Below are 15,681 nucleotides of genomic sequence, written 5' to 3'. Positions count from 1 at the left end.
AGCAATTACTTGCATATATACATATATATATATATATCGCCTTTAACGTGGTCAGACGATTTAAGCTCGGTGAACTTGCTTCAGCTTTCTGAAATGTACTTGTCCATCCTTCAGAGATCACGGGAAATATATTTTTTGCCTTTCGAAAAAAGACGCGAAAAGCAGAGAAATGTTATGTTTTCAATACGGCTGGTGAAATGGCCGGGCTATTATAAATTAGTAGTCGCATTTGATTCATTTAAAGGCGACTACCTAAAAATCACTTAGTGGAAATTTGAAATCACGGTTACTATTTATTTAGGTCTGAAAGAAATAACAATCAACATGTCAGTCAGTGCCCGCGGTGAGACGGTGATGAACTTGTTTGCTGCGAAGTTCACCGCTGGGCTAAAGCTGACGCCGTTTAAAAGACGCGAACCCACTCAATGTAAAGGATGAGCTCATAACCAACAGGTCCCGTCAACGTCAAACACCTTCTTTCTTGTTCAATAGAGGGAGCAGAGGCGTGTACATCATCAGACGCCAGCAACTTTAAGAAATGGAACAGATAAAGGCACAGATGCAATTTCCAAATCTTTTCAATGCAAAGTCATTTCACTTTACTTAAAGTGCCGTAAGGCTGAAAACGGGTCCCAGATGATTTGCGTTCACTCGTGACTTGTTTTCCAGTGTTTGTCCATCAGGTTTGCAATTCAATTTGTATTGGATATTGAAGATATTTCAGGATGATTGCATAACATACCACGTGTAAAGCAACCATCTTGATAACTTCAATCATCACACACTCCACATCGACGCTGCAGAGGCCCCAGCACCCCTTTCAATATTGTTTCTCTTAACTCACAGTTTTCAAAAGGGAATTGGATAAACGCTTGGATGGAAACATTTTCAGGGCAATGGAGAAACAGCAGGCGAGTGGGACTAACTGGACAGCTCTTTCAGAGAGCTGGCACAGGCACGACGGGCCGAATGGCGCTGTCTTATTCTATGATTCTATTAATAGATCAATTTCCGCCTTTCACTGAGCCTCCCTAAATGGAGCGCAGTAATCGTGTCCCTGTGAAATGAGCTCCTGAACAGTAATACGGAAATTAGCGTGGCTGAGCGGTTTGAAACTCTGGTTCGGCTCCTAACAGGAAATTTCCTCTCTAAGTTAAATTAGTTTATCAATTATCTCCCCCCCTTTCGATCTTAAATGACTTTACACATTTTATGATCTCTTCTTCTACTGTCATGCCCACAATACCAGTCTCCCTGGTAAATGCTGAAGCAAAGTGATTATTTAATATTTCTGCCATTTCGCTGTCATTGCCTGTGAGTTTGTCGTGTGTATCCCTTAGTGGCCCTATTCCGATCCGAAACTTTCTTTGGCTGTTGATGTCTCTGGAATACTTTGCTTTTTTTTATATTCCTTTTTGCCTTTCTAATAGTTCTTTAGACTTCTTTCCCAGTCTTTTCACATTCCCCTCTCTCCTTTATTGTCCAGTGTGTGCCTTTTTCTTTACTTTCAATTTTGCCCTTATTTCTTTATTCATCCCTGGTGTGTCATTTCTGGCTAGTTTCTTCTTGCTTTTTAGTGGGATATATTTCTTCTGGACTCTATTGATCATCGTTTTAAATGTTTCCCACTGCTGTTCTATTTCTTTGTCCAGGTCATTAATATGTCAAACATTTCACCGTTCGAAACTTCTCAAGTCACATGTGCATGACAAAGCCAGTTGCTTTTGTGGAAGGAGCAAATCAACTTGGCAGAAAAATCAGCTGCAGCCCAATCCACAAATAAAATATTTCCACGTCTCAGTAAAAGTAAGAACTGTCAGAAGTGGGATTCGAACCCTCGCCTCTGGAAGAGACTGCGACCTGAACGCAGCTCCTTAGACCGCTCGGCCATCTTGACTACCGACATTGTACTTGATTCTGCATAATTTCTGCACTGTTCGCCAGTGACAGCAGCATGAAAGTTTAAAAAGGTACTCGTTCAAAGTGGGGCTCGAACCCACTACCCTAAGATTAAGAGTCTCATGCTTTACCGACTGAGCTAGCCGGGCATGCATATACGTTGCCGCCTTATCTGTTATTGCAGCAAGCAGGAGATAGACTCCATTTCAATTATTGGAACCAATTCTGAGGGACAGGATAAACTGTCACTTCGAAAGGCACGGACGAATCAAGGACAGTCAGCATGGATTTGTTAAGGGGAGTTCGTGTCTCACTAACCTGATTGAATTTTTCGAGGAGGTGACAAGGAGGATCGATGAGGGTCGCGCAATTGATGTAGTCGACATGGATTTTAGCAAGGCTTTTGAAAAATTCCCACATGGCAGATTGGTCGAAAAAGTAAAGGCCCATGGGATCCAAGGGAATGTGACTTGTTGGATTCAAAATTGGTTCAGTGGCAGGAAGCAAAGGGTAATGGTCAATGGGTGTTTTTGCGGCTGGAAGGTTGTTTCCAGTGGGGTGCCGCAGGGCTCGGTACTCGGTCCTTTGCTTTTTGTGGTATACATTAACAATTTGGACTTAAACGTAGGGTGCATGGTTAAGAAATTTGCGGGTGACACAAAAATAGGCCGTGTGGTTGATAGCGAGGAGGAAAGCTCTCGACTGTGGGGGTTCAGGCAATTTTCTGATAACAAAGCACTCCATCTATCTCTGAACGAATTTTGAACGAATATGTGTGTTTGACCCAGCACAGGCACGACGGGCCGAATGATCTTCTCTTGTGGACCAACATAATACGATGATACTCAGTGTTGTCAGTCGGAAAAGCAACACATTCCAAATAAGAGCAGAGAGAGGAAACTCGTCTAACAGCATAACAGCACGGTGAGATATTGTATTTGAGAAGGATGAGGAGGGATAGTTTATCATGGTGGTAGTCACATCGGGTATCATTTGTGACTTTGATAAGGACCATTTCATGCTGCGACAGGGGCGGAAAGCTAATTGGAGAGATTCAGCCCGGGCGCGGCCCCATCGTGCGCGGTGACACGGAGGGGGTGAAGTGTCAGAGCTCGGGGTCACCGGTGGCAGCAACATAAAAGTTTATAACGGTACTCGCCCAACGTGGGGCTCAAACCCACTACCCTGAGAGTTTTTAAAGAAAAGGGGGAACCAGCCACTGTCTGTATCTCTTGCTAAACTTGAAACAACACATTCCAAGTACGAGCAGAGAGAGGACACCATTCAGTTGCCCATTGTGTTTCCTAAAATGCAATTGGTTTCTGTAGTGTAGCTGTTATCACGTTTGCTTTAAATGTGGAAAGTTCCCGATTCGATACAGAGTAGTAACATTATGTCGGAACTTGGTCTCCATAAACATCCAGAACGATTTTCTTCTCCTGCCAAAAAGGGAGACAGTGGCTATTCCCTTCTTCTTTGTGAGTTGCATCTTTTACTTCATTAAACAGATCACATTGAGTGAGAGAAAACTGATCCACAGTATCGCTCATTTCAAGTTTTATTCCCGTTTAATCTGGAAGGACGTGTCAGCTTTGGACAGAGTGGCTTTTGAAAGGAGTTAGTCGGGTGGGATCGACGTACCTTTTCCGCTGGTGGGGGACAAGGGAACCTAACCAATCATGTGCCAAGTTCTCCTGAATTCTAAGGTGCAATGGAAACCGACCAACAAAAGCCTTTTTATTGACCGTGGAGGTTCAGACAATTTTCTGTTAACAAAGCGCTCAATCTATTTCTCTTGTCTGTTTCTCGATGTTTCCGGATATTGTCTGATTCTCTGCCCTGTGTTTATCTCACTATCTGTCCACCTGCAGGGTGGTTTTTGAACGAAGACGTGTGTTTGTCTTCTGTTTGTTACATTAAATAAATGAGGGCATCAGGTGTTTCCCTCCCTGATAATGGGGAACCAGATGCAGAGTTTCGAGCAGGGTTCTGTTAATTGTGAAGACGTAAAGAAAAAATTAATTGCGGAATTATACAAACCAGCTCAAAGGGAAAAAACTGTGATCCCGACGTGATTTAAACACACAACTGTTTGATCCGGAGTGAGACGCGCTACCGTTGTGCTACGAGGTGTGGGTGCTATAATGGTTGTTTGTTTATATCAATGTTTATCCAGCACCACTTTATTTCTCCGATATTCGTGGAATGTGTTGGCTTTCAAATCCCCGCCCACTCCCACCGGATGTCAGGCAGCATCAGAAGGAGCCTTCACCTGTCAGCGGCAGCATGGCGCTCGCTTCCATCGCCTGCTGTCAGCGGACTGCAGCAAATTCAATTACATTCATCCTGCACCCAGAATTATCAGATCACAGGAAAAAGATGTGGGAAACTGCTCAAGATACATAACAGGAGGGGAAACTTCTGAAAAACACGTGGACTTTCGGTGTTTCTACTTCGATTAGAACTGCAAAAAAAGAACGTGTGAAAATATAAACCATGGGTGTGATGTTTATCCTTGTAGGAAACTGCTCAAAATACATCACAGGACGGGAAACTTCTGTAAGACACGTGGACTTTCGATGTTTGGACTTTGGTTAGAACTGCAAAAAAGAACGAGTGAAAATTTAAACTATGGGTGTGATGTTTATATATAAAGTGAATGTTAGCGGATTTCTCCCGTCACTGTCGCAACTGTGGGTTGTTAATCCATCAACAATAAGTAACTTCCGCTTGATTTTAGTCCGAGTGGTTACAAAATAGCAAGTTTAATAGATTGACTTACAACAGAGTTGCACTACAGCTGTCTTCAACTTTACATTCAATAGTATTATTATACTACAACTGTCTACAGATTACATTAATGACAAGCAATCAACACAACCTGAACTGTCTGCGAATCCAGGTATATCAGACCTGACCTTTGCGGACTGCCTGTGGCAATCGACTTCTGACTGTCCCCTATTGAGAGCTCGAACATTTGAGAAGGGACCATGCCCTATCTTTATAAGATTCGGCTGCATTGTTCTGTACGTAAGCACCACTGATCTTAACTCATGGTCGTAAACCATCCCACTTTGCTGACTCTCAGAAACCACCAAGGATTGTTTCATGTCTTAGCGTTTATTTAGCCTTTCTCTGTCATTAGGTTTTAGATGCTTATACTAGGTTAGCACAACCTGGAGTTCAGGTGTCCAGGACACCCAAGTTCTCTGGTCATCAACATTTAATAGTTTCTCACCATTTCAAAAATATTCTGTTTTTCTGTTCTTCCTACCAAAGTGAATAACCTCATATTTCCCGACATTATACTGCATCTGCCACCTTCGCGCCCACACATTAATCAGTCTATATCACTTTGCAGACTCTTTGTGTCCTCCTCACAGCTTACTTTCCCATCTAGCTTTGAATCATCAGCAAACTTGGATATATCACACTCGATCCCTTCATCAAGTCATTAAAAGTCTTCCATAGGTATATCCATAGTAAACGGGTAGTAAGCGGACGGGTGAGACCGATCAGGGGCCAAAAAGGAGATCTACGCATGAAGGCATAGGTACTAAATGAGTATTTTGGCTGAGGTACTAAATGAGTATTTTGCATCTGTCTTTACGGAGGAAGAAAATGCTGCCTAAATCACAGTAAAAGGAGAGGTAGTTGAGATACTGGATGAGGTGAAAATTGATAAAGAGGAGATACTAGAAAGGCTGGCTGTACTTAAAGTAGATAAGTCACCTGGTCCGAATGGGATGCATGCTAGGTTGCTGAGGGAAGTAAGGGTGTAAATTGCAGAGGTCCTGGCCATAATCTTTCAATCCTCCTTTGATATAGGTTTTGGTGCCAGAGAACTGGAGAATTGAAGATGTTCCACCCTCGTTCAAAAAAGTGTGTAAGGATAAACCCAGCAGTTAGAGGCCAGTCAGTTTAACCAAGGTGATGGGAAGCTTTTAGAAATGATAATCTGGGACAAAATTAACAGTCATTTGGACAAGTGTGGATTGATAATAGAAAGCCACTGTGGATTTGTTAAAGGCAAATCGTGATTGAGTTTTGTGATGAGTTAACAGAGAGGGCTGATGAGGGCAATGTGGTTGATGTTGTGTATATGGTCTTTCAAAAGGCGTTTAATAAAGTGCCACAAAATAGGCTTGTCAAAAGGGGCGATAATGGCTGCTTCTTTATTCTTTAAAAACGATTTATTTTATTTCATTCAACAGATAACTTTGAATGAGCGAAAACTGATCCACATTGAGGCTTATTTCAAGTTTATACCCTTTGAATCTGAAAGGATATATTGGCCTTGGAAGGAGTGCAGCACAGATTCACCAGATTGTTACCAGGGTGCAATGCGTTAAATTATGAGAAGATGTTCTATAAACTAGGCTTAAAATCGCACAGGTCACACAGCAAAATGTTTTCATTTTTGATACATACATTAATGAGCTGGACTTGGGTATACAGGGTATAATTTCAAAGTTTGAAGATGACACGAAACTCGGGAATGTAGTAAACAATGTGGTGGATCGCATCAGATTTCAGGAAGACATAGACAGCCGGGTAAAATGGACTTTATTTATCGAGGCATAGAGTACAAAAGTAACAAAGTTATCCTAAACGTTTATAAAACACTGGTTCGGCTGCAGCTGGATTATTGTGTTCACTTCTGGGCACCGCACTTTAGGAAAGAGGTCAAGGCCTTGGAGAGGATGCAAAGGAGATTTGCTGGAATAGTATCAGGAATGAGGGACTTCAGTTATGTGGCGAGAATGGAGAAGCTGGGATTATCCCCTTGGAGCAGAGAAGGTTAAGAGGAGATTATTTGATAGAGGTGTTCAAAATTATGAAAGGTTTTGACAGAGCAAATAAGGAGAAACTGTTTTCAGTGGCAGAAGGGTCGGTAACCAGAGGACACAGATTTAAGGTAATTGGCAAAAGAGCCAGAGGCGACATGAGGGAACATAATTTATGCAGCGAGTTGTTATGATCTGGAATGCGCCGCCTGAAAGGTCGGTGGAAGCAGATTCAATAGTAACTGTCAAATGGGGATTGGATAAATACTTTAAAAGGAAAAAAAATGCAGGGCTTATGAGGAAAGAGCTTATGGGTGGTGAGACATCTTGGCTACCTCTTTCAAGGAGCTAGCACAGGCACGATGGTCCGAATGATCTCCTTCTGTGTTGCAACATATTAAGTGTTGCTGGACGGAGAAGCAACACGTTCCAAATCAGAACAGAGACAGGAGACTAAGCCAGTTCCCCATTGTTTTTAATGAGATAGCAGCGGGTTCCGTAGTGTAGCGGTTATCGCGTTTGCTTTACACGTTAAAGGTTCCCGAGCGTAAACATCATGTTGAAACTTGCTCTCCATAAACATCCAGAAAGGAGTTTTTTCTCCTGCCAAAAAGGGCGACAGTGGCTGCTCCCTTATTCCAGAAAAGCTGCATCTTTTACTTCACTAAACAGATAACTTTGAATGAGAGAAAACTGATCCTCAGTGACGCTCATTTCAAGTTTTATTCCCTTTTACTCTAAAAGGGTTTTTTGGCCTTGGAAGGACCGCAGCTCAGATTTACCAGAATGTTAGCAGGGCTCGAAGGGTTAAATTATGAGGAGCGGTTACATACTTGTATCCCCTGGAATATCGAAGGCTTTTTAGGATTTTGAATGGTAGATAGACAAACCCTTTCCACTGGTGAGGTAGTCTATCACAATATCACAATCGCTATTTCACGTGTGAAAACGGCCCGACGCATCACTGAGTGTCAGAGACGAGTCTCTTGGTGTCGCGTTCTGTACAGTGAATGTCAAAACTTTTAAAAGGTGCAGAATGTGTTCGGGGTTCACATACACAAACCTCGAATGGGAATGAGATTTTGTCAGAGGTTGCAGCCTTCCCAACTTCTCTTGCCCTTTGTGAGGCACCTGTTCAGGTTTAAATTTCCGAACTGGGTGAGATGGTGATCAGGGTACAGCAGACTCAGCAGTCCCGGGTGAGACAGAGAGAAATCTGCCCGGGAGCGGCCAAAATGTGTGCGGTGACACTGCACGGGAGGTCGAGGGGGGCGGGGGAGGGGGGAGTCAGAGCTGGGATTAGTCCCTGAAAGCAACATAAAAAGTTTGAAAGAGAATGTGTCCAACGTGGGGATCGACCCCACGACGCTAAAAGGAAGAGTCTCATGCTCTCCCGACTGAGCTAGTCTGGCTTGAAAAACGCAGCCACTCTTGTCTGTAAGCTCGCTCCTGGGTGTCCATGCACAGCAATCCCAACACAACGTCCATATCATTGGCTGTGTTCATCTGTGTGTGTGTGTCCAACTGCAGGTTGATTTTGAACGAATACGAGTGTTTGTCTTCTGTTTGTAACAATAAATAAAAGAGGGCATCAGACACTTCCGTCCCTGACGCTGGGGAACCAGTGAGACAGACTTGTTATTGTGAAAACGCAAGTAAAGCATTAATTGCGGAATTATACAGATTCTTATCAGCGCCAGAAGTAGCTTTACAATATATACACCCCAATAGATAAATGCAGAATACAGATTCATGTAAATATATTTGCAACGAACAGAGTCACTAAACCAGAAATATTATTTGGACCAAATACAAACGCTCCCAGATATGTTTTAGCGCTTCCTGTGCCTTCCCACGTGGTTAGGATTCAGCGCTTTCAGCGCTGCGGCATGCGTTCGATTCCCGGTCAGGGCGTTTGCTCTTCCAAAAAACAATTGACAATTTTGTCGAATCATAGCAAATTTACGGCACAGAAGGAGGCCATTCGTCCCATCGCGTCCGCGCCGGCCGAAAATGAGCCACCCAGCCCAATCCCACTTTCCAGCACACGGTCTGCAGCCTTGCAGGTTCCACCACTTCAGGTGCATATCCAAGTATTTTTGAAATGTAATGAGGGATTCTGCCTCTCCCATCCCTTCAGGCAGTGAGTTCCAGAACCCCATCATCCTCTGGGTGAAAACAAATTCTCCTCGGCTCCCCTCTAATCTTTCCACCAATCACTTTAAATCTATGCCCCCTGGTTATTGACCTTCCTGCTAAGGTATATAGGTCCTTCCCATCCACTCTATCTCGGCCCTTCATAATTTTGTACACCTCAATTAAATCACCCCTCAGCCTCCTCTATTCCATAGAAAACAACCCCAGCCTATCCAATCTTTCCTCACAGCCAAAATTCTCCAGCCCTGGCAATCTCCTCGTAAATCTCCTATGCAACCTCTCTCGTGCAATCACATCTTTTTTGACCAGTCTGCCAATTGGGACCTTGTCGAAAGCCTTGCTAAAATCCATCCAGACTACATCAAAGTACTCCAGGTGTGTTCTCACCAAAGCCCTATTTAATTGCAGCAAGACTTCCTTACTCTTATACTCCAACCTCCTTGCAAAAAGGCCAACATACCATTTTTCTCCCTAATTGCTTGCTGAACCTGCATGTTAACTTTCTGTGATTTGTTTACAAGTACACCCAACTCCCTCTGAATAACAACATTTATTGGACTCTCACCTTTTGAAAAATATTCTGCTTTTCTATTCTTGCTACCAAAGTGGACAATTTCACATTTTCCCACATTATACTCCAACTGCCACTTTCTTACCGAATCAATTAACCTGTCCACCTCCCTTTGCGTCCTCCTCACGGCATAATTTCCCACCTACCTTTGTATCATCAGCAAACTTGGATACATTACACTCGGTCCCCTCATCTAAGTCATTAATATAGAATGTAAACAGCAATTGCAACATTTATTGTCCGCCCAGGATCGAAAGCAGGGCCGTTCGCGTGTAAAGCGAACTGGTAACCACGACACCACAAAAAACCGCTGGTGACTTATTCTGAACAGAGGGGAACTGACCAGCCATCTCTGTCTGTTCTGATTGGGACAGTTTTACTTCTCTTTAAACAACATCTCTCCTGTCCCACACTAAAATCATGGAATAGAATCATCGAACATGACAGCACAGAAGGAGGCCATTCGGCCGTGTTGCCCTGCCGACTCTTTGAAAGAGCTGTCCAATTTAGTCCAAAAAACCCAGCCTTTTCCCCGTAACCTTGCAAGTCAGTCCTCTTCAAGTACCTGTCCAATTGCCTTTTGAAAGTTCCAATGAAAGCTGCTTCCACCAGCCTTTCAGGGAGTGGCTACCAGATCGGAACAACGCTCTGTGTGAAAAAAAAATCTCCTCATTTCCCCTCCAGTCCTAAAAGCTCTCAATCCTTCTCCACGGATGACTTTTACAAACATTTCATTCATCAAAACCACACAAGTTACACAGGAAAAAGTCTTTATTTTCAAGTATTTAACGTTCCGAAGGAGCTCCCTAATTTCCCTCTCCTAACCTTATGAATCAGATCATTCTCGACCGGATCCTTTTCCACATGAACCGGCCTCCCCTCCTCCGGAAGTAGCCATTCTGATTCTGTGACTGTGGCCAGCTTTGTTCGGGCAGTTGGTTTGACAGGGACCTCACACCGCACCCTCCTCCCGTGTTTTCTTCCACATCCACAGATTAGGGCCGGGCCTGGACTGATTTTTTTTTCTCTGTCTCACCCGGGGCCGCTGAGTCTCCGACTCAGATCACAAACCAGCTCTCCTACACCCGATCACCAACTCACCCAGTTTGTTAATTGAAACCGGAGCAAGTGCCTCCTCAGAGAGCAAGAGATGGCGGGGAGGCAGCAACCTCTGACAAAATCTCAGGCTCATCAGAGAGATTTGTGAATCTGAACACCGAATAACCTTCTGCTCCTTTCAAAGTTTTAGACCATTTTACGCACTTTATTTCAGGAGTCTACTTCAAAGTGTTCAGTGGTTATGAGACCAGGAATCTGGTGCAACCGTTGTTGAATGTGAAAGGATTGCAGCCCAATTTACACGAGAGAAAGCTCGCGCCTGGAAGTTTGTGAGGAGCAAGTTCCAGCAAATTTTTTCTGACCCGGGATTAAACCGGGAATTTTTCACGTGTGAGGCCAACATGATAACCATTACATCACGAAAACATTGATTTATTCCAGCCCAGGACAGATGGACGTGTTAAGGGAGAAAGTGAACTGCTGACTCCCACTTCTGGGGGATGTCCCAAAGCGCTTCATAGAGGTGTAATCAAAAAGAAAGAATCATAGAATCACAGGAGGCCGTTCGGCCCATCGTGCCTGTGCCAACTCTTTACCAGCTCTTTAAACGAAATGGTGCAATTTTAAAGGGGATGCGGGAACAGAGAGACCTGGGGCTATACGTACACAAATCTTTGAAGGTGGCAGGACAAGTTGAATAGTTTGAGGAAAAAAAAGTGTTCGGAACCGTTGACTTTATTAATAGAGGCATAGAGTACAAAGGCAAGGAACTTATGCTAAACCTTTATAAATCACTGGTTAGGCCCCAGCTGGCCACCACACAATTCTGCCCACCACACTTTAGGAAGGATGTCAAGGCCTTGGAGAGGGTGCAGAGGTGATTTACTAGAATGGTGCCAGGGATGAGGGACTTCAGTGAGGTGGAGACACTGGAGAAGCTGGGGTTGTTCTCCTTTGAGCAGAGACGGTTGAGGGGAGATTTGACAGAGGTGTTTAAAATCATGAATGGTTTTGATAGAATAAATCAGGAGAAACTATTTCCAGTGCCAGAAAGGATGGTAACCAGAGGACACAGATTTAAGGTAATTGGCAACAGAGGTGAGATGAGGAGATTTTTTTTTTACGCAGCGAGTTGCCATGATCTGGAATGCGCTGCCTGAAAGGGTGGTGGAAACAGATTCAATAATAACATTCAAAGGGGAACTGGATAAATACTTGAAGGGGAAAATTTTGCAGGGCTATGGGGAAAGGGAAGGGGAGTAGGTCCAATTGGATAGCTCTTTCAAAGAGTTGGCACAGGCACGATGGGACGAATGGCCTCCTTCTATGATATTTCCATGCTGTGATTCTATGTTATGGAGGATTTTCTGATGCAGTGGATATTCGGGGCAGAGGACCAAGTGGGGATTGAGCTCGACGGCAAGTGTATACAGTTCGTTCAAAGGACTGAAGCCGATGGTTTCATTCTTCCCGTCGTTTAGCAGCAGGAAATTAGTCGGCCATGCTGGCGACTTTTTTTTGTCTTCAATCATGGGATGTGGGTGTCAATGGCAAGATCAGCATTTATTGCCGATAACCTAATTGCTCTTGAGAAGGTGCTGGTGAGCCGCCTTCGTGAACTGCACCTTTCGTTGACTGTGTCATTGACATTTTCTGGATAGAGAGAAACTATTTCCGCTGGTTGGGGATTCTAGGACTTGGGGGCACAGTCTAAAAATTAGAGCCAGATCTTTCAGGAGTGAGATTAGAAAACACTTCGACACACAAAGGGTGGAAGAAATTTGGAACTTTTTTCCCCTAACGGCAATTGATGTTTGCTTAATTGCAATTTTTAAATCTGAGATCGATAGCTTTTTGCCAACCGAAGGTATTCAGGGATATGGGCCAAAGGCAGGTATGTGGAGTGAGATCACAGGTCAACTACGATCTTATCAAATGGCGGAGCGGACTCGAGGGGCTGAATGGCCTACTCCTGTTCCGATGGTACATTTCCCCGAGTGTCTGTTCTCTCCATAGTTGTTGCCTTGTGTTTAAAGCATATTTTCGTTTAAAGCTCGTTTTGGGGATGAGCCGGTGGGCGGCAAAACGTGCCGTGGATCGAGACCTTGTTGCTTTTTGCGGGAAGAGCAAATCAACTGGGCCGAAAAATCAACCGCAGCTCCAGCAACAAATAAAATAGGAGTCAAAATAACTGATGTCAGAAGTGGAATTCGAACCCACGCCTCCAAAAGAGACTGCGACCTAAACACAGCGCCTTCGACCGCTCGGCCATCCTGACTTACAAATGGCTACTTCACTCGCCACCCTTTCCACATTGAGACCCCCCCGGAGAAAGTTTCACTCACTCCAGTGCTTGGTAAGATAAATGCTGCTGGAAAGGCTCGGTGAGCGGGATTCCACCTCCCCGGGTTTTCCTGAGCCTATTGTACTTTATTCCTATTTAATCACGGGAATATCCGCAATCAGGAGCTAAAAATAATTAAAAGCTGAATCACAGAGAAAGTGAAATCCATATTACATCTGATAAATTAACCAACGGTGGTCTAGTGGTTAGGATTCGGCGCTTTCGCCGCCGCGGCCCGGGTTCGATTCCCGGTCAGGGAAGCAACTTTTGAACACTTGTATTCATCGCATGAACTGACTCAAAGTCTGTGGGAAGAAAAAAAAACAATCATTGTTTTCATCACCATTAATTAACCGATAACGTTATTTTGCAGAATGAAAGGCGACTGAGGGAAGTTGGAAAACTTTAATAATTTCTTTTGTGCGATGAACTTTTTATCCCTTCTCATTTTACACACTGTATTTTTAAGGGCTCGGTTTAAAATGTTCAGTGCTCGTGAGACCACGAATTTGTGTTAAATTTAACAGACCGGCTATTTCACAGAGAAAAAATAAATTTGCCCCAACATAATGTTTCTGCTCAGGATTGAACCTGGGACTTTCCACGTATAAAGCAAACGTGATAACTGCTACACTGCAGAAACCTCTGTTTGGGTTATCAGCCAGAAGTTCGAATGACTGCATTGATTCTCTTTCATAACTATTCAGTTGATCGAAGTTGCACAGGTCACAAAAGAAAAATGTTCATTTCAAAGTTATTAAACTCCCAAATGTGGCCTGCCTTGTTTGGACATGGGTTGACCCAGACGTCACAGCCTCAACAAAGCATATTGTGAACATTTCCATTGGGAACAGGAGGAGGCCATTCAGCCCCTTGAACCTGTTCCGCCCTTCAATTAGATCAGAGATGATCTGTAACTGAAATCCATTAACCTGCCTTTGCTCCGTGTCCCTCGATACCCTTACCCAACGAAACTCTATCGATCTCAGTCTTCAAAGCTTCAATTGACTCCCAGCATCCACAGCCTTTTGGGGGACAGCGTTCCAGACTTCTTCTGCCCTTTGTGTAAAAAAGTGCTTCCTGTTTTCGAACCTGAATGGCATGGTTCGAATTTTTTAAGGTTATGTCCACCTCGTTCTTGATTCCCCAGAGGAAATTGATTCTCTCTCTCTATTCTATCGAATCATTTGAACATGTTAAACACCTCGCTCAGACCGCCCTTCAATCTTCCATACTCGATGGAATACGAGCTCAGTCTATGCAGCCTGTCCTCATAATTTAACCTTTTTAGCCCCGGTAACATTCTGGTGAATCTGCTCTGCACCCCCTCCAAGGCCAATCTATCCTTCCTGAGGTGCAGTGTCCAAAACTGAACGCAGTTACTCCAGACGCAGTCTAACCAGAGCTTTATATAACTGGAACATAACTTCCACTTCTTTATATTCCAGCCCCCTCAGATAAAGGCTAACATTCCGTTAGCCTTTTAAATTATTTTTGGACCCGCCCGTTAGCTTTTACTGATTTATGTGAATGAACCGTTAATTCTCTCTGCTTCTCCACAGTTCCGAGCTTCTTACCATTTGGAAAATACCCTGACCATCGGTCCAAAGTGGATAACCCCACATTGAACTCCATCTGCCATAGTTTTGCCGACTCACTTAATCTATCAATGTCCCTTTGCAAATTTCCAATCGCATTCCACACTACTTACTGCACCACCTAACTTAGTGTCATCAGCAAACTTGGATATACGACTCCCTGTTCCTTCATCTAAGTCATTGATAAATATGGTGACAAGCTGAGACCCCAGTTACAGATCCCTGGGGGACACCACTAGTCGCATCCTGCCAATTGGAGTATGTACCCATTATCCCTACTCTCTGTCTCCTATCTCCTAACCAATTCTCTACCCATGTCAATACATTGCCTCAAGTTCCATACGCTTTCATTTTTGCCAACAGTCTCTTGTGTGGAACCTGATCAAATGCCTGTCGGTATTCCATATAAATAATATCATAGGAACATAGGAACAGGAGTAGGCCATTCAGCCCCTCGTTCCTGCTCCGCCATTTGATAAGATCATGGCTGATCTGTGATCTAACTCCATGCACCCGCCTTTGGCCCATATCCCTTAATACATTTGGTTGCCAAAAGCTATCTGTCTCAGATCTAAATTTAGCAATTGAGCTAGCATTAATTGACGTTTGCAGAAGGTAATTCAAAACTTCTACCACCCTTTGTGTGTAGAAATGTTTTCTAATCTCGCTCCTGGAAGGTCCGGCTCTAATTTTTAGACAAAATGGTGGCAAGTTCGCCGGACATCTTGGACAAAATGGCTGTAAGTCCTTCGCGGCTGTTCGACAGGAACAGAAGGAGGCCATTAAGCTCTTCAAGCCTCTTATATGGGAACTGAAGGTCATTCAGCCTCTGAAGGATGTTACACAGGAAAAGGAGGAGGCCATTCAGCCCCTCAAGCCCGTTACATCGTTACTGGAGGCTGATCATCCCCTCAAGCCTGTTATATAGAATCAGGAAGAGGTCATTCAGCACTTCGAGCCTGTTATACAGCAACTTGAGGCCAATCAGCCCCTCCAGCCTGTCAAATCGCAAATTGAGGAGGCCATTCAGCCCCTCGAGCCTGTTATTTGGTACGGAAGGCCATTCAGCCGTTCGAGCCTGTTATACATGAACTAGACGCCAATCAACCCTTCAAGCCTGTCAGATAGCAACAGGAGGAGGCCATTCAGCCCCTCGAGCCCCTTACACCAGATCTGGTGACAAATCAGCCCCTCAAGCTTGTTACATAGGAACAGGAGGAGGCCACTCCGCCCCTCGAGCGTGTTATACGGGAACTGAAGGCCATT

The 15,681-nt window shown here is 44.1% G+C and overlaps 1 non-coding gene across 1 annotated transcript; it reads right to left on the bottom strand.

Annotated features, from left to right (window-relative positions):
• Nucleotides 1-12,668: 12,668 nt before the first annotated feature.
• On the bottom strand, nucleotides 12,669-12,751 carry trnal-uag (transfer RNA leucine (anticodon UAG)). The gene has a single exon. It is a non-coding gene; the product is annotated as a tRNA-Leu (tRNA).
• Between the last annotated feature and the right edge of the window lie 2,930 nt (nucleotides 12,752-15,681).

The sequence above is a fragment of the Heptranchias perlo genome, unplaced genomic scaffold, assembly GCF_035084215.1.
Source record: "Heptranchias perlo isolate sHepPer1 unplaced genomic scaffold, sHepPer1.hap1 HAP1_SCAFFOLD_55, whole genome shotgun sequence".
NCBI lineage: Eukaryota > Metazoa > Chordata > Chondrichthyes > Hexanchiformes > Hexanchidae > Heptranchias > Heptranchias perlo.
Note: the sequence above shows the minus strand (reverse complement) of the source record. Positions and strands in the feature narration are given on the sequence as shown.